The sequence below is a fragment of the Equus caballus genome, chromosome 5 (genome assembly GCF_041296265.1).
Source record: "Equus caballus isolate H_3958 breed thoroughbred chromosome 5, TB-T2T, whole genome shotgun sequence".
Lineage (NCBI taxonomy): Eukaryota > Metazoa > Chordata > Mammalia > Perissodactyla > Equidae > Equus > Equus caballus.
The window spans coordinates 29,305,772-29,324,918 of record NC_091688.1 but is presented as its reverse complement, the minus strand read 5'-3'; the positions used below and the strand labels follow the sequence as shown (position 1 = coordinate 29,324,918).

General features: G+C 43.1%; 1 long non-coding RNA gene across 3 annotated transcripts in view; it reads right to left on the bottom strand.

Moving 5' to 3' along the window:
* The window catches only part of LOC102150260 (uncharacterized), a 65,373-nt gene that overhangs the window by 33,827 nt on the left and 12,399 nt on the right, over window positions 1-19,147 (bottom strand). For all 3 annotated transcript variants that reach the window (XR_011438595.1, XR_011438596.1, XR_002807961.2), the window contains exon 2: window positions 7,742-9,586. This is a non-coding gene — a long non-coding RNA (uncharacterized lncRNA). The remainder of the gene's footprint in view (window positions 1-7,741; window positions 9,587-19,147) is intronic.

The following is a 19,147-nucleotide window of genomic DNA, read 5'->3' as shown; positions in this document are numbered from 1 at the left end:
CCATATACCCCTCACCTAGTTCCCCCAAAAGTTATCTCATAGTGGTGCACCTGTCAAGAAACTAACATTGGAATACTACTATTAACTAAACTTCAGACTTTATTTGGATTTCAGCAGTTTTCCTCCAATGCCCTTTTTCTGTTCCAGGATCCAATCTAAGGTACCGCATTTGCATTTAGGATATTCTTAAAAATAATAATACATCTAACATTTATTGGGCACTTTGTATGCCAAGCATTTCTCTAAGGGCTTATATATATCAACTCATTTAATTACTACAATAATTTTGCAAGGGGGGTATATTATTATTATCCCCATTAGGTAATGAAATTGAGGCTTAAGAGGTCAAGCAACTTGCTCAACATTACACAGCTGGTAAGAGCAGAAGTCAAACCAACTCTGTCTGACTATAGACTGTCCCCCCCAAACCACTGCTCAATACTCTTTCAGGAATTCAACTACCCTGAAAGTCTTAGGAAAAGAAATCTGAATTGGAGCTTTTACAACAGCCGCTCCTCTAAGATCTCCTGGATCTTTCCACCAAAAGAAATAGACCCAGCACCTACTCTGCCTGGCCCCGAGGAGAGCACGATAAATGGGCAGAGTCAACAGGCTCAAGGAGCTTACCGTCTAGTTTGGCAGAGACAGAAAAATGGGCGATTTGGAGACAGAGTGGTAAGTGAAGGGTAGGCACGGGGTTCTAAGGGGCACCTCACCCAGTAGTAGTAGGGAATCTTGAAAGGCTTCCCAGAGGAAGGGACATCAAAGCTGAGGCTTGAAGGTTGAGTTGAGACTAGGCAGGCAGAGTGACAAAGAGGGAGCGGGTAATAAGACATTCTAAATAATGAGAACTGCACGTGCAAACGCCTGGAAGTGGACAGAGCCCGGCACATCTTTATAGCTAGAATATAGAGTTGAAGAGAGGAGAAATTAAGTTAGGGAGAGAAGCAAGGCCAGCCCCTGAAGGACCTTAGATAGACCTTGTGTGACTCAGGGTTATGATAGGCTGTGCTGCAGCAACAGATAAACCCCAAAGTTTCATTGGCACAACAAAGACTCATTTCTCACTCTCAAGTCTGATGTGAGTAGAGCAGCCCTCCTCCACCTGTAGCTCTAGCACCTTGAACATGGGCCTCAGAGGACCACTGCAGAAGAGAGAAGAGATGCAATAGGCGCCTTGATCTTAACTGCCTGGGAATGACACATGTCAGTTCTGCTCACATTTCACATGGCCCCAGCCTTACGGCAAGGAAATGTAGTCCGTGTGGGAGGAAGACAAAATGCTGTGGTAAAGAGAGTATTGTGTCTAGCCCACCAGGATAAGGAATTTGAACGTTCCCCCGTGGACCCCAAGGGACACTCGAAAGTTTTACGCACAAGAATCACATGGTCTAATTTGTGCTTTAGAAAGTTCACTCTGTCTGTAAGGTGAAGAAGAGACCAGAGGGAATTATGACAGGAAGTGAGGAGACTAGCATTACTGCAATATTCTCGGGGAAACATGAGGTGACAGGAAGGGCAGAGGCAGTGGGAACAGACAGAAGTGAATGAATTTAAAAGTTATGTTGAAGGGAGAGTGGACAGAATTCCATGAGTGACTGGATATGGGAGGTTGGGGAAGAATGACTGGAGGGAGGATTAGGAGAAAGAGGAAGGAGTTAAGGAGAGTGCCCAATTTCTTTTTTCTTTTCTTTCTCTTTTTCTTTGTGGTGAGGAAGATTGGCCCTTAGCTAACATCTGTTGCCAATCTTCCTCTTTTTTTTTCCACTCCCCAAAGCCCAAGTACATAGTTGTATATCCTAGTTGTAGGTCATTCTGGTCCTTCTATGGGAGATACCACCACAGCATGGCTTGATGAGCATGTGTAGGTCTGTGCCCAGGATCCGAACCTGCAAACCTTTGGTCACCAAAGCAGAGTGCATGAACTTAACCACTCAGCCACGGGGCTGGCCCCCTGAATTTCTGATATGTACAGCCAGGTGGTAAGTAGTACCAGACCCCGAGGCAGAGAAACCCACCATGGCATACTGGATGTAAAAACTGGCCGAGCAATAAAACACAGGGGACGAGAAGGGTCATGTGTGGATGGTGTGGGGGAGGACGGAAGGTTAAATCCTTTTTCTCTTCAGTGGAAAGTCAACAGACAGTGCCTAAAACCACAAAATCAAAGAGGAACAAGATAAGCATATTCTTTAGAGACATCAAAAAAAAAAATCAGCAAAAAGAGTTTCAAGTGTCTGCCTCTGGGGAGCAAAAAACATGCAAAAAAGGATAGGAAACTGCTGTTTCTCATAACAAATTGTGTAGAACTACAACTCTTTAAATAAACCATGTGTGTGTATACTTGATAAAAAGGAGTGCTTTTTAAAAAAGCAAAGATTGGCTGGTCTAGGGTGTTGCTACCTTCAGGAGATGTCTTTAGCCCCCTTACACAGAGGGGTGTGCACCATGATTTCACAGGACAATGTGCCAGCAAGGGGGATGTTCCTACCCCCAGCCATATTTCTTCATTTGCACTGTGCCCCTGAGCTTGATTCCCAGAAAAATCAGAGAGGGCTTTCTAGGGAAGACCAGGTTTGGCCTAGATGTTGATAAACCATGGGATTTCACAGAGGAAGGAGCACTTCAGATGGATGGTAAGGGTGAAAGCATGGCGGGATGACAAAGAGAGATGTGTTCAGGGAAGGACCATCATTCTGTTTGGCAGGCTGGAAGACAGATTGAAGTGACTCTAGGATGGAGACAGAAGATCGATCAGGTAGCTAATGAAACTATTTGGTGCAGTGTTTCACAAAATTAGGTCCACGGGCCACCTGCATCGGAATCCTAAGGATCTCTCAGTGCTTCAAAATCCTCAGGAGGCAGTAATCTGCATGTTACTATGTTCTCTGGGTGACTCTTACACACACTAATATTTGAAAAGCAGTGCTCAATCATGAGGAGATAAAGTGTTAAAATAAAGTAGTGATAGTGTGAGTGGGAAGGAGGAAACAGTCGTCAGACCTAGGGCCTCATAGATGTCAATGGCCTCTTGGGTCCAAAGTTGGTCAGGGTACGCGTCCTACTGCTGCAAAGAAATGCAGATGATGGGGCACCAGCAACACCCAACAGTCATTCCTTCCCTGAGAAAAGGATCCTCACTTCACATGATATGATGGGGAAAGTACTGACTTCTCATCTCAGCTTTTCCACTACGTGTGTGATCTTCAGAAGTCACTTCATTGATGGGTCTCAGTTTCCCTAACTAAAATGGGTTGGTTAGACTAGGTTACCTCAAAGGCCACCTCAAATCTAACCCTCTGAAAACAACTAAGGATAATTTTCAGAACGTACAAGGAACTCCTGCAAATCAAAAGAAAAATACAAGAACCCCAGTAGGAAAATTGGCCAAGAATATGAACGGGCAATTTATAAAAGAAGAAACCCCAAAAAACTAATTAGCATATAAGAGGTGCTCACACTCATTAGTAATCAGAGAAATGCAAATTAAAACAATAGATGTCACTGTGTACTTACTAGATTGGCAAAGAAGTGAAAGATGGACAATGCCACATGTTGGCAGGGATGTGGGACTACAGGAACCCTTGTACACTGCTGAAGGGAGCACAGATGTGTGGAGCCAGCCTGAAAAGCAATGTGGCACTACTTAAGCCAAATTAAGTGTGTGCCCACCCGACCACCCAGCAAGTCCACTCACTCCTGGGTGTACCTCCCAGAAATGATCACACAATCCATAATGAGACACACATGAGGGCATCCACTGCAGTATGATGTGTAGTGGCAGGGAGTTGGAAGAGTCACCAGGTAAAATTTATAGAGTGCTATAGAATGGTTCTAAGCAATTAACACAGATGGTTCTCAAAAACACAACGTCGAGTGAAAAAACAGAGAAACATAATGAGAACCCTCCATGATACTCCAAACCCTGAAACCACACAGCAAAAGCCAAAGTCCTTACAATGTCCTACAAGGCCCTACCTGATCTGCCTCCTCTCCCTTCCCCTGCCCCCTGCCACTCCCTTTACCTCACTGACATCATCTTCTACCGCTGTCCCCATTGCTCACTCTGCCCCAGCTCACTGGCCGCCCCGCTGTTGTTAACACATGCCAGGCACTGATGCTGCAACAGAGCCTTTGCACTGGCTATTCCCTCTGCCTGGAATTACAAGCCCTCAAAATCCTCTACACACACACACACACACACACACAGAGTCCCCCTTCCCCTGCTCTGTTGTTACCTTAGACAACGATTCACATGTAACAAATAAGTAAATTGAACAGTAGTCTGAAAAGTAATAAGTGCTCTCTCCCCACCCCCACCTTCACCTCTGTGAGGTCAGGGGTTTTTGCGGTTTTGTTCACTGATGTCCCCCAAGACCTAGAAGAAAGCCTACCACAAAAGAAGCACTAATTAAATTTTTGCTGACTAACTGAATGATTGCAACACCATACCACTTACATACATTTCAAATACACTTTTAAACATATTAAATGAATGTCATTACGGGATGGTGAATTAGAGTGAGGGTAAAGGGATTAAATTAAATGAGGGGAACTCAGCACGGGAAAATGATGATAAGGTGCCATTGAGGAGTATGAGTAATTTAACCTTGTGTACCTGAGGTTAACCAAGGTGGGTGACAGGGAAGCAATGTCTGGTGACCACCCCCACCCCCGGGCCCATCTGTCAGAGTTGCTCTTTCTGCCAGATCTTTGCCTGAATGAGCTGGCAGAGCCCTGGCTGTGGGTGGGACCTGCTGCTCCATCTACACAGCTGAAATCTCTGAGATGTCAAGGTTGCAACGGGGCTAAGGATACCTCGTGGGTAATGGTGTGCACAACTCCCCCTGCCCCTCACGTTTCCTCAAACAGAGCCCACCTGAGGAAGAGAGGACTGAGCTCCACACAGAACAGCACCTCATGTTGTCAGAGTGATTTCCAACTCACAAGGCCTCTCCGCAACTTTGAAAGATGTTACTGTTCCATTGTATGAATAAGAAAACCAAGGTTTAAAAAGGTTAGCAATTGCCCTATTCACCTGGCTAGTACCAGAGGTTCAGTGACCAGGTCTTCCTGACACCATGTTTTGTGTTTTCTCTACCAAGTTAATCTCCCTCTCTGTGCAAAGAAGAAGACTCCATGTTAGGCAAATTAACAAAATAAATTTTTCCAAATTCGGTTTTGCGTGATTCTGCCAGCAGCTCTTTCCTGTCGCTAACTGCTCCTTGTCTCTAGGATTCGAATTCCAAGCCTATGGATTTGATACAGGCCGTCGACAAGCTAACGTTAGAAAATAAGGCCAAACAAATCACCTGTTACTATCAAGACTCAAAAAGATTATTCTTTGCAAGTAGCCAGACGGTGGGGAGAGTACACTGGCAATCGGCTCTGGTAGTAATAGTTCTGGTCCTGCTGAGGAGTAAGGGGGGAACCACTGGGAATGCGGGGCAATCTGAAGGCCATGACAAGTGTTTGACAAGGATCAGATTAGGAAACGGTGCAGACTAAGTGGATTCTTAAGCAGGCCAATTATTCAGGCCGAGAGGAACATTTAAGAAGCATGCAGTCTGGTATATGACTTGGGGTCTACTTGGACGCCACTTCTTGAACTCATTTAAGTGACTGTGGGCTCATTCTCAATCAGCAAAGTGGATCAGAATTGGCCTAATCCTTCGATCTGGTCTCCCTCAGAGGCAGTCCATGACTTAGAGTTCTTCACCTCCACTGAACTTGGCCCAGAGCAATATACATGGTAGGAGCTCCAGAAAGTTCTGAACGGCAGTCTCGCCGAAGCTCGTACTGCAACAACCTCACAGTGAAACACAGAAACCTAGCACATCTCCTACTAGGAAGCCTCTTAAAGATTACCAGCTTCTACTAAAGTCTCCTAGGTTGATCTGGTCTTAACCCCTTATCCAGACTCAATGAGCAAAAAGTAAAAAGAAATTCACCCTAAGGATCAGTATCACACACATAGTGAGACATTTCCTCATGAGCTGCATGAAACTTGAACGCATTATGATCTCTGTCATTCTCATTTTCCTTCAAGATAAAATGGGATTAAACTCAGTTTGTGGTTCTAAAATTTAAAGATCTTTTATAGGAAGGACCTAACACAATCCCTGGCACAAAGTACGCCCTTGAAAAATGGTAACTTCAGGGAAAGAATGAGTCCGCTTAGCACCCCATCCTTTTCAGATGGGACTTGGAAGATTAACGTTACTTGACACCTGCCAGCTGCATGACCTTAAATAAGTCATTTTCTCTCTCTAGGCTTGAATTTCTTTGTTAGTTAAAATAAAGATGGTGGAAAAGAGCTCTGACATCCCTTCCATCTCCAAATTTCTATGTTTGTGACTATGCGGTTTAGCAGAGAATTTTGGTTTCTCTAAACCATACAGAGGGCTTTTACATAGTTTTATTTAAGATCAAAAGAATGAAAAAGTGTTTATAGAATGAGTCAGAGCTCTGCCCTCAGACCTCACAGCCCAGGCAGAGAGTCACATAAGCAAACAACAACATTACAAGACACATTCTACACACATAAAGATATGCATAAACGTTTTTAGCTCATAGAAGAGAAAACAACTCTCTCAGCCTGGAGAGGCTAGGGAGTGCTTCAGCAAGGAAGGGACATGTGAACCAAGATTTCAAGGATGGAGGTCACAGTAAGAACATTCCAGAGAGAAGCAGGTGCAAAGTCCCCAAGGTAGGTGAGGGCGTGACACATTCAAGGATCTGAAAGGGGAGAACATTGTAGCTATAATATAGACAATAAGAAGAAGAGTGATGCAAAATAAAATGGGAGAGTCAGAAAAAGGCCTCATCATGCAGGACCCTGAGGACCATGGAAAAGATTTTGCTCTTTATCCTAAAAGCTATAGAGAGTCACTGAAGAGGTTTAAGCCAAAGGGAGATACAAACAAGTTTGAATTTTTTTTAAAAAATGACTCCGGCAGTAGCTGTAGTGCAGAAAACAGATTAGAAGGGGAAGGAGAGGATGTAGGGAGACAGTTGGGGGATACTGCAAGATTCCAGGTGAAGGAGAGCCATGGTTTGGTGATGGCGGTGGGGATGGAGAGAAGTAGCTGATCAGTGAGGCCCTTAGGAAGTAAAGACAAGGGTCTCTGAGGATGAATTGGATAAGAGAGTGAGAGACAAGGAGGTAGCAAGGATGAATTCTACTGTTTGATGTACACAACTGGCTGGCTGCTCTGGTCCTAGAGGGTACACTTAGTGTGACCAGAGTTGGGTTTTATTATATTGAGATGTATACAGCATCACCACAGAGATGCCAGGAGGGCAGCTGGCTATATGGGTCTGGGGATCAAGGCATCTGAGCTGAGAAGGTTGAGATAAGATTCCTCCGAGAGTAGTCTGCCGAAGCCATAGCTATGTATGATGTCCCACAGAGAACAGAGTATAGAAGGAGAAGAGAGAGGGGCCTAAGAAATCCAACATTAAAATGAGCAAAGAAGGATGAGTCAGCAAGTGGCTGAGAAGAATAAGAGGTGGGAAAGTCTTTTCTCAGACACTGACAAATGGTCTTTCATGAGCTCTGCTCTAAAACAGAAAGACTGAAAAAGTACACAAACTACCACCGCCAAAGGGAAAGACAAAAACAGAGGCTCAAATATTCCACGTACGTAATGATTAATTATTGGATTACCAAGAATTGCCTCTATCAACATTCTTTCCTATTAATTAAGGTCCATTGTTCATTCATTTACAAAGCTCATACCTTGCTTCCCTTTGGGTAGAGTATTCTCCCCACCAACTGACTTTGGGCTTGGCCGTACAACAATGGATGTGAGCAGGTGTGATCTATACCACATCCAAGCAGAAACTTTAAATATACTTGTATGGATTGGCTCCAGTTCTCTTGAGTTTCTGCCCTCCATCACGAGAGCAGCATGCTTCTCACCTGGGATCCTGGAATGAGAAAATACAAAGAGCAGAACCTAACCAGTGAAACTCAGCAAAGGCACAGTTAATTCAGCCCTCAGGTGACATGAGCAAGAAATAAACATACGTGATTTTTAACCACTGAGCTTTGGGGGCTATTTGTTACTGCAGCAAAATCTGACTAACATACTTGTCCACAGTGAGATTTCTTCAAAACTAAATCTAGTCATTTCAAACTCCAGTAGAAAGGAGCAAAGTTACTCTTTGTCTGGAACGTAGTATACACCTGGCACTAATCAGCAATTTATAGACATTGAGTCATTTTAATCCTCATGACAATTATTTTCACCATTCTACATGAGCAAACTGAGGCTCAGATAAGTTAAACACATTTCCCAGGATCACAAAGCTAGTAAATAACGGAAATGAGAAAAAAAATCATCTGATTCCAAAGCCCATGCACTCTCCATATTGCCATATTAGAGGATGTGCTAGAAATCAAACGTAGATCTCCTGCACGGGGAGCAAGAAGAAGACTGGCGAACCGTCAGCGCAGGCTCAGCTCTAGACCATACTCCTCTGTGGCTAGTTGTGCTGCTGTTGAGCAAGTCCAGAGCAGCCAGCAGGAGGACATTTGCAGCTCTGGATCTGAAATCTCATGCTGACACAAGCCCCACGTTTCTCTTGCAAATGCTCCTGCGGTTGAAAAAATGTAAGCTATAAGGTGAAATTGGGTGCTCAAGTCAGGTCACGCCAAAAACAGGAAACAAGGTTGCCTTTTAGCTCAGTCTCTACGGCCGTGTAAACCAGGTGACCTTTTATTATAGCTCACGGTGATCACCCCTTATGAATTAAGCTTGGTTTTCCCGTCTAATCCTTGGTACAAAAATCACACCTGCCTTCTGAATCGTGAGTCAAAATTAAACCTTTAACATGTTAAGTAAGAAAGATAAGCAAGATGTATTATTAATCACTTATCAGTGTTCATTTGTCCGTGAGGAGTTATATGCTCTGCCCAGAATTTATCATTGCCTGGTAGATCCCCTGATGAGACCTAGTGGAGGTAGCAGGGTCATGAGAGATAGTGGAAAAGCACAAGATTTGGAGCTGGACAAGTCCGGGTTTTGATCCTGCTCTGCCTCTTACTAGCTCTGTGACCCTGGGAACTTGACTTTATCTCTCTGAACATCAATTTCCTTGGTACAAAGTGTGGATGAAAATAGCTAACTCAATGAGTTGTCTGAAGATCAAATGAGGTGGTGTATTTACTTCACTGTGGATCATTAGCTTCACCTTGAGCTGCAAAGAAACTCCATGGCCAGGATGAGAGCCCCAAGAGCAGCACCTCCCCCAGTGCTGCTTCTCCCCTTTAATGGAACACACGATGCTGTAAAATCATCATCATCACCATCAAAGGCACCAACAGTGCCAGGCACCAAATAGTGAACACCTACTATATGCCAGCCTTTTCCAACATTACCTCCAATCCTCACAACCTTGAAGCAAAATAAATTATATTATACTCATCTTAGAGATCAGCACACTGAGACTTTAAGAGACTTGCTGCAGATCAGAGTTGGTTCTTCTGACCCCCAGGCCAGTGCTTTTCCCGCTCACCACACTGCACCCTGCTCTTGACTGCTAGGCTGTGCATCTCTCTCCATCGTTTTCAATGAGACCCCTAAGAAAAAAAAAGACAGATCTCCCTAGCAAGACCACACAAACTCTAAAAAAGTATTGGTTGTAAGACTTGTACACCAAAAACTGCAAATCATGGCTGAGAAAAATTAAAGACCTAAATAAATGGAAAGACATTCCGTATTCGTGGATTGGAAGGCTCAATATTGTTGGTGGCAATTATCCTCCAAATTGAAGGATAGGTTCAATAACACACACACACAAAGAAATCCCAGCAGGCCTTTTGTAGAAATTGGCAAGCTGATTCTAACATTTAGATAGAAATACAAAGGACCCAGAGCAGCCAAACACATTTGGAAAAAGAACAAAGTTGGGGACTTAGACTTCCAACTTACAAAACTTACTGTAAAGCTACAGTAATCAAGACAGTGTGGTACTTACCATAAACATATAAATCAATGGAACAAAATTGAGAGTCCAGAAATAACCCCTTATATTTATGGTCAATTAATTTTCAACAAAAGCACCAAGGCAATTCAAAGGGGTAAGGATAATCCTGTCAAAATCTGGTGCCAGAACCATTGCATATCCACAAGCAAAAAGGTTAATTTAGATCCCTACTCACATCATACATAAAAATTAACTCAAAATTAATCATACACCCAAACATAAGAGTTAAAGTTTTAGAAGAAAATGTAGAATCTCCTAAAATCGTGGAGAAAATCTTCACGACCTTGGGTAGGCAAAGATTTCTTGTAAGACACCAACAGCACAATTCAAAAAGGAAAACAATGATAAATTTTGATACATTTCATCAAAATTAAATACTTTTGAGTTTCAAAAGACACCATTAAGAAAGTGAAAGGACAAGCCACAGAATTGGAGAAAACATATGCAAATCATATATCTAATAAGGAACGTATATCTAGTATCTAATAAGAACTATTACAACTGAAAAATAAGACAAACAAACAAACTTGAAAACGGGCAAAAGATTTGAGGAGACATTTAGCCAAAGAACATACATGAATGGTAAAGACACACATGAAAAGATGCTCAACATTATTAATCACTAGGGAAATAACAAGTTAAAACCACAGTGAGATACCATATCACACCCACCAGAACCAAAAAGACAGATAATAACAAGCATTGGTGAGGATGTGGAGAACCTGGTACTTTCATGCGTTGCTGGTGGGAATATAAAATGGTACTTTGGAAAACCATTTGGCAGTTTCATAAAAAGCTAAACAGGGGCCAGCCTGGTGGTGTAGTGGTTAAATTTGCATGCTCTGCTTCAGTGGCCCAGGGTTCACAGGTTCAGATCCGGGGCATGGACAAACACACCGCTCATCAAGCCATGCTGTGGTGGCATTCCACATACAAAATAGAGGAAGATGGGCAAAGACGTTAGCTCGGCAACAATCTTCCTTAAGAAAAAAGAGGAAGACTGGCAACAGATGTTAGCTCTGGGCCAATCTTCCTCACCAAAAGAAAAAAATAGCTAAACATAAATTTACCATACAACCCAAGAAGTCTACTCCAAGCTATTTACACAACAGCAATGACAGCATATGGCCACACAAAAATTTGCACATGAATGATCATAGCATTATTCACAACAGGCAAAAAGTGGAAACAATCCAAATGTCCATCAACTGATGAGTGGATAAATAAAATGTGGTATATCCATACAATATAATACTATTTAGCAAGAAAAAGGAACAAAATACTTATACATACTACAACATGGACGAACCTCAGAAATATTATGCAGGGTAAAAAAAGCCAGACACAAAAGACTACATCTTATATGACTCCATTTATAGGAAACGTCCAGAAAAGGCAAAACTATGGAGACAGATGCAGATTTGTGGTTGCCTGGATCTGGGCTGGGAGCAGGAACTGACTGCAAGCAGGCACAAAAGATCTTTTTGGGGGTGATGGAAATATTCTAAAACTGAACTGTGGAAACAGCTGCACAGCCCTGTAAATTTACTAAAATTCATTGAATTGTACAGTTAAAAGAGACAAAGTCTATGATATGTAGATTATACCCCAATAAGTCTGTTTTTTAAAAGGTCTTAATTGATTCCTCTGCAAAATATCTCAGACCTGGTGAATAAGCCTGGGTGAGTCTCCTTCCCGGCCTTCCACCTCTCTGTTCTCTGGGAAGGACACCTGAGTCCCTCTCTCTCAGCACTAAGAGCTCTTTCGCAGCAGCCTGCAGCAGCTGTGCCCAACTCCTCCACCTTAGTGACTCTTAACAGCCCCGATTCAGGCCTCTGGCAGCAAAGCTCACCTTGCAGAAATACTGTAAGAGTTATAAATACTTTAGGTCCTCGGGGAGCCCTGTCAGTTCTCTGCTATGGCACCAGTGACCCAGGACAAGGAAAATTCTATCCCTAGGCATACGGAGTGTCCATGAGCAGCCTGACTGAAGGCATTCTCAGATAGTAAGCTGTCTCTTTCATGGCACGGTCTGGACCCTTAAGACATCCATGCTCTCTTAAAAGCTAATTCCTATAAGCTAGTTGCTGTCAACACCCCAGAAAAACAGACTGAACGCAGGTAATTCAAGCTAAAGTCCATTCACCAGGTGGAAGGGCTGGGGGACCTGACTTTAGAGCAGTGCAATGTTCTCAACCGGGGCTGCATAATAAAATCAGCCAGTAAGGTTGTTAAAAATACTATATCTGGGCACCACTACAAAGATTCAAGTTTAACTGCCCAGAATGTAGCCTGGGCATCAGTTTTTTTTTTCCAAGTTCCCCAGGTGATTCTACTGTGCATTCAGGGCTGAGAATCACCAGCTTTAGAAGGAGATGAGTGTCAAAACAAGGTCTTCCAACAGAGACTCGCTTGAGCCTTAAAATGCACTTCTCCCTGAACAAGAACCTTCTCTCCATCGAGTAAGAACAGCAAGTGGACAAGGTCAGCTGGATGTTGGACCCAAGGATGTTGCCATTTGCAGTGTAGATGCTGCCAATTTATCTCAGTGTATCCCAAATGAGTTCATGTTGAGTGTATTGACCTGTACATCTTCAATCATGACGCCAGAGAGAAAAGCTAATGCTAACCACGTAACTGGTAGTGGAGAGGCTAAAACAAAGATAAATCTAAAACAAAGATAATCTTTATTATCAGTATTCAAGGGCTTTTCTCTACACCAGGGCCCAAGGATGAAACAAATTAGCACCTAGTACAATATTAAATAGTAACACAACATTAAATATTAAAGGTAATAATCAAGCATCAATCTCAGACATGAACGATCAAGAGAATTTAGGACAGAGTTCCTTGCTGGCTTGAGCGGACAGAAAAAGGTTCGTGGATGAAGCAGGGACTTAGCTGGGCCTTGCAAGACTGACAGAATTTGAACTGAGGAAGTGGAGAAACAATAAAAATAATCATCTATAACAATAATTGCAATACTATTTACCGTAAAGCAGGCACCCTCATTTCAAGCATAGCTTTATTTAAACCTCACAACCACCTCCTGGTCCTCATTTTACAGATGAAGACAATGGGGGCTTAGAGAGGTTAAACAATTTGCCCAAGCTCACACTCAGCAAGCAGGATTCGAACCTATGTAACCTGACTCCAGAATCCCGGTACCCAGGCCAAGGCAGAGAGACAGAAAGGAATCTATCACTTGCCTGATGTCGTGCAAAGAATCCAGTGTGCCAAAAAGGTTGGGCCCTTGTCACCAGGGCCCAGAGGAGAAAACCGCCTAGCTGGGACAAGGTCAGATCATCCCTGTGGCTCTGACGTGCCATGACCAGGAAGGGAAATACCCCAGATATTAAGTCAGCTGCAACAAGGAGAGCTGAATCAAAAGCAAACCAAAATTGGATTTCCTTTTTTAGAAATGCAAGTTGAGAAAAGCACCTGAATAGGTGAGCATGACTAGGGAAGCACAGGTCTGGAGATTCCCAAAGGGGCGAGGCTTCACCAGAGGCTGCGAGAAATGCTGAGAACTGGGACTAGACAGGAACCGCTGAGCACACGTCTGTGTTCTACCCATCAAGGACCCTCCAGGATCGTGTGAAGGGCAGAAGAGCTAGAGAGGGAGAGGCCATGAGGAGAAAGCACACAGAGAGTCCACAGAGACAACAGAAAAAGTGAAGGCAATGGCTGGGCATATCTGCCTTGGCAGAATTACATTTTTCAAAATGCCTTCTTGTGAAGTAATCAGAAGGAATTAGGTGCCCCGCGTACGTTTCAATCCTGGGAGTGGACCCAAGGAAGCGTCTGTGAAAGGCACACAGCATACGTGATGTCTACCTGCAAGGAATATACAATCTTGTTGGAGAGACAGGGGATATACACACAGGAAAGAGAGAGTGAATAGTACTTATGAGTAATCTCCTCAGATCATTGGAACACAATTAACAGAAGCCTAAGAAGAAAGAAAGGAAAGAAACAGGGAAGGAGAAACGGGAGACAGGGAGGGAGGAAGGAAGGAAGGAAAGAAGGGAGGCAGAAAGAGAACCAAATTCATATAAGAAATTCATTTAGGGTGGTAGTAAAGTGTGAATCACATGTCATGTGCATCAGAATCACCCAAGGTGCTTTGTAACACTCTCTGAAGTGGGGCCTGGGAATTGGAACTGTCACAAGTCCCCAGAGGAACCTGGGGCACTCTGAAGTCTGAGAACCACTTATCTGGGCATTGCCTATGGTCAGTCCACACTCTCAGCCCCCTGCACCTGCTGCTTCATCTCCAGCTACCACACTGGATGGGACAATCCCATGTTCCGAGTAGTGGTCAAGAGGCGAGGCAAAGCCTTGAGCCTTCAGATGAAATTATATTCATAGTAAAGCATGGGCTTTGGAGTGAGGCAGATTCCAACCCAAATCCCAGTTCTACTTCTTCCCAGCCATGAGATTTTAGGCAAATTACTTAAACCCACTGAGTGTCAGGTTCCTTGTCTGTAAAATCCTTAAAAGATTGTTGGGAGTGATAATCAGGCAGGACCCACATCTTTTTTGAAGTAGCTTTCACTTGCTGACTTTTAAGAGTGGTCTTCTTAGAAGGATTCTTCAAGTGCTCACTCTAGTTAGACATCAAAAATGGAATGCCTCTCCCAGCCTTGACTAATGGGGAGAAATTACCCTTAAGTGTTTCATCCCTTTGATCTTACTCATTCCTTAGAACATGCTCTGACATCCATGGCCTCCAAGCCTTCACACATGCATTCCTCTCTACCTGAAATACACACACACACACACACACACACACACACACACCCCTCCACACCCTCTTTATCCTTTAAATTCATGCTCATCCTTCAACATCCTGCTCAAGCATTGGCTCTACTTTAAAACCTTCCCAGACCCCACACCCCTGCCCCACCTCACTCATACCCACAGCCTATGACTGCTCACAGAACCTGAACAAACTCCACAAGTCTTATCTCACTGCCTTATGATGACTGATCTTCTGTTCTCTCTCCCCACAGACAATGGGTCCTCCAACAAGAAATGTTTATTAATCACTTAATATCATGCCTGGTATGTAGCATATACTCCATAATTTAAGTTGACATCTTCCATGGGTAAAATATGATATTTTGAAACTGATTTTTTTAAATGATACAAATGAAAACATTTTCAAAAGTCAGAGAAAAGAATAATCGCACCCGTTTAGTTAGTTTAGTTGTTAGTCAGCTTAATTCCTCACCTTATTCACTAGATTTGGCCCTGCATTACAGAATCTGCTCTCATAAAAGGAAGATTTGCCACCATTGAAGGCATTAAGAAGACCATCTCTGACTCTGAAGGCAATTCAAGTCAGGGCAACAAACACTGATCAAAAATAAAGCACTAAACTAGACTCTGTAATTCTGTAAAAAGAATATCTCCAAAATCACGGGATCCCTAATGGAACCTCCCAAGGTGCTGACCTCCAGGTCGGGTGACAGGCTCTTCCTCAGACCATCTCTCGGTGTCTATCTTTTTATCATAGTTTGATACAAGGAGCAAGAGCCACATTCTACACCCGGGCACTGCCCAAGCTTGCTGTCCCCACCCCAAACTGCCCCTTTATGAATCACTGTCCATGCCCTTTGCCTGCCATTTTCCATGCCTGAGTTTACCTTTTCATTCAAACCATGAATAGTCACTTTTCAAAATTCTACTCAAATAATAGCTACCGTTTATTGAGCAGGTCTACGTACCAAGCACCCTATTCGAGGTTTTACGTACACTCTATCATTTTAAACCCCAATAACACTATGATACAGGTATTCTAAGTATCCTCACTTTTCACAAGTAATTTAATAAGTGATGGAGCAAGATGTGACTCCAAATCCCATGTACCTAATTACAGAGATACACACCTTCATGAGCTCACTAAATACTCACATAAAACTCTGTGGATGAGGTATTATTGTTGTCATTTTACAGATGAGGAAACCAAGGCTCAGACATAAGACTTCGCAAACTAATTCCAAATTATTTAAGCCACTCCAGTTACTCACATCTCTTCAGGTCTGTGCTGGCAGCCGTCTTGCCAACACAGACAAAATTGCAGCCAACCAGGAGGAGGGCAGAGCTGAGAAATGGAGAGAGATGGGCCCTTGAGATGCAATCAAGGCTCACCAATATATCCACAGTCTTTTCAGTCACACGATGCATTAAATCGCCATCTTTACTTGAGTTAGTTTGACTTGTCTTTTAACTGCTGTTTGCAACCCAAAGAGTCCTATGTGATACAAAAATGAACGCCACAAGGTAAGACCATAAAGTAAAGTAGATGAGTTTTTAAAAACTCACACACCAAATTCATTCATCCAAATGAGGACAATTCCTTTCAGAGTAGTCATCTTAAGGGACATGAAGGTGCAAGTCAGTAGGCAACCAAAGTGAGAGAAAAAATCTATATATTTACAAATTACAAATCTTCACAATTACAGTAATAATCGAGCAGTGGCCAGCATTTTGGAACGAACAGTGTGCATCATTTTGCAAGCACAGTTACTTCATGTTGTGGAAGGAAGTAACTCAAGGGACAGGAAAGAAAAATAGTTGCTTTTACCCCTATTCAAACTACAGGCTGTTGCTCTGTCAATGAGCACAAGGGAAGCCCATTCTAGACATTGATGTATAATTAATGAGTAATCAACTTCCTACTCCTGAACTAACAGCCTTGAAACCAGCAGATAAAAGACCAATCCTCAGCAAAATCAGACCTAAAGTCCCCCGACAAGTCTTCTGCCAGAGTCTACCCTTGGCCTCAGATTTTCCTCTTCCCAGCCCTGACTGGGCTGAGACTCAGCGGATTCTCTCCTGGGACGAGGTCCGCGGTTCAGCTAAGGCAGCGCATTTCCATACTCAGTTCATGACCCGTGGCCAGCATGGCTGCCTAGACTATTACACCAGTGGGATCGAGTCACAAGACCATGCTTACCACAAGCTATGAAATGGGGAGAAATGGCAAAAACTTCTCCCTTTAGAGCTGTGCTATTTCTCTTCCTGTGAATAAAAGGATATTCATGGTCATTATGCAATTTCAGAAGGATCATATCAGCACCAAGAAGGATCTTCCAGGGATAAGAAGAAAAGAGGCACTTGAGAAGTGAAGACCCTCAGAATTCAAATCTGAGGCTCTTTGGCTCAGCCCTAACTGTGACCTCCATCGACAGAGCTGAGGAGATGAGAGAGAACCTTTTCCTCTGCCCATTTCTCAAAGAGTTCTCTTTGGCATTGTTGAGCTTGGACGCAACACATTGTTGACCTCTCTTTCCCTACCTAATTGCACATGAGAGAGTGAAAACCTGGACTAACATCTTGGCTTTTTAGCTCATTTAACACACATAAACCTGAGCCAGCTATAGAGAGGCACTGAATCCAAAGAAAGAACAAGCTGGTCTTCAAAGAGATCTGGAAAGCAATTGAAATCTTTGCTGCAGTGTCTTTAAAAGGCACCAAGGGAGCATTCCATTCATAATGGTAATGAAACTTCTCAAGGCCCTCTTTGCCCATCCCCTTCCTACTTTCTCATTGAGCACTGATGTAGTACCAAGTTCAAGTCCAACACTCCACAAATGCTCAGAAATGACCTCTCAAACCTCAGCCTGCATTTGCTGTCATCCCACTTCCTTGCTCCTTCTCTGAACTGCTCTGCTTTCACTCCAGTACTTCTCTGCCCTTGCCAGTGTAGCTCAATCACCCAGTGCTATTCCCTTCTCATTATCTGATTCCACAGAACAAAAGCGGCTACTCATCCAAGAAGCCTACTTCCTTTTAGAAGGCAAAAATGTTAATTTTTTTGTCCTTACTCCATTTGATCACCAAAATATAGACTTAAATGTATGGAAGGAGGCTGATACCTGAAGTCAGATGACCTAGATTGTCGCGGTCTTTGTGTGTGACTTCGGAACAATTAACCTAAACTTTCTGGCCTCAGTCTCTTTATCTATAAAATAAGGTAATGATGCCCTCTTCACAAGGAGGTGGTGATGACTAAATGAGAAGACGTGTCTTGGCATAAGGAATAACAAGTAAACTACCAAGTGCTCTATGAACACGATTCCCAGTCCTGTCAGCTTTAATTCTTTACATTGCTTGGATATTATATATGCATCATTCTCCATCATTACAGAAAGTTTAATAAGATACCTGAAGATGTAAAATGATCTGCTTTCCAAGTTGGTCAGTCTTCACAATCTTGGCTAGAATCTTAAAGATGACTTCCCTTTGCCTGTGTAGTGAGTCACCTGATTCTACCAGCCTGTTTTGGTGTACTCATAAAGTGGAATCCAGGATCTTTAGACCACCAGTTCTAAATCTGAATTTCTAATTCTCAGCCCCAGGGTCCATATCAAATTTCCAAACTAGCAATAGCACCAAAGGTATTTCTCATCTGATGCCCTTTTTAAAAGAGATTCCCATTAATTTTTCATTCTAGACATCAAGATCCCCCATCTCCAAGTTTCTAATGAACAACAGGCAAAAGCATCAGGCACAGGTTACAAGGGAGCAAAATTAGAAGGGAGAACAGTGTAGAACCCAGGACCAAAGGAACAAGGAATTAAGGAAAAGTCACCAGAATACCTAAACAAAAATACCAAATCTGTTTTCTCTAAAATAGGAGATGAAAAAATTGTGAGCACATATGGATCCACTAATTTCCAGTGAAAATGATTCCAAAGTAATCCCTTCAGGGTCCATGTGAGAAGGTATCAGTGTGAATAAGTCAGAGATTGGGTAAAAGGGGACATAAAGAAAGGGAGATGAAAGCAGAAAGTGATATGCAAGCTAAGAGGGGGAGGCACCTAGGATCTTCTTTATCTTTGAGCTTCTCATTTGGGATATGGGTACCTATGGACCAGGTGGAGGAAGAACCAGACAGCTAGCTCTGTAGCGCCTGCTTAACAAAGGCAATAGGTGGTGGGTATCTTTTTTCACCTTCCCCTCCCCAAGGATTGGAGGAGCCTCACCTTTTAAGTAGTGACATTTACCTTGGTTCATGACTGCCCACCACTGGATGGAAGGAGGAAGATGAATAAGAAAGGATGGGGAGAAGCAGCTGGGAAGAAATTTTTTTAAAGACTATCGAATTGCTCTCTTTGCCAGATTCCATACCAGGCACATAATT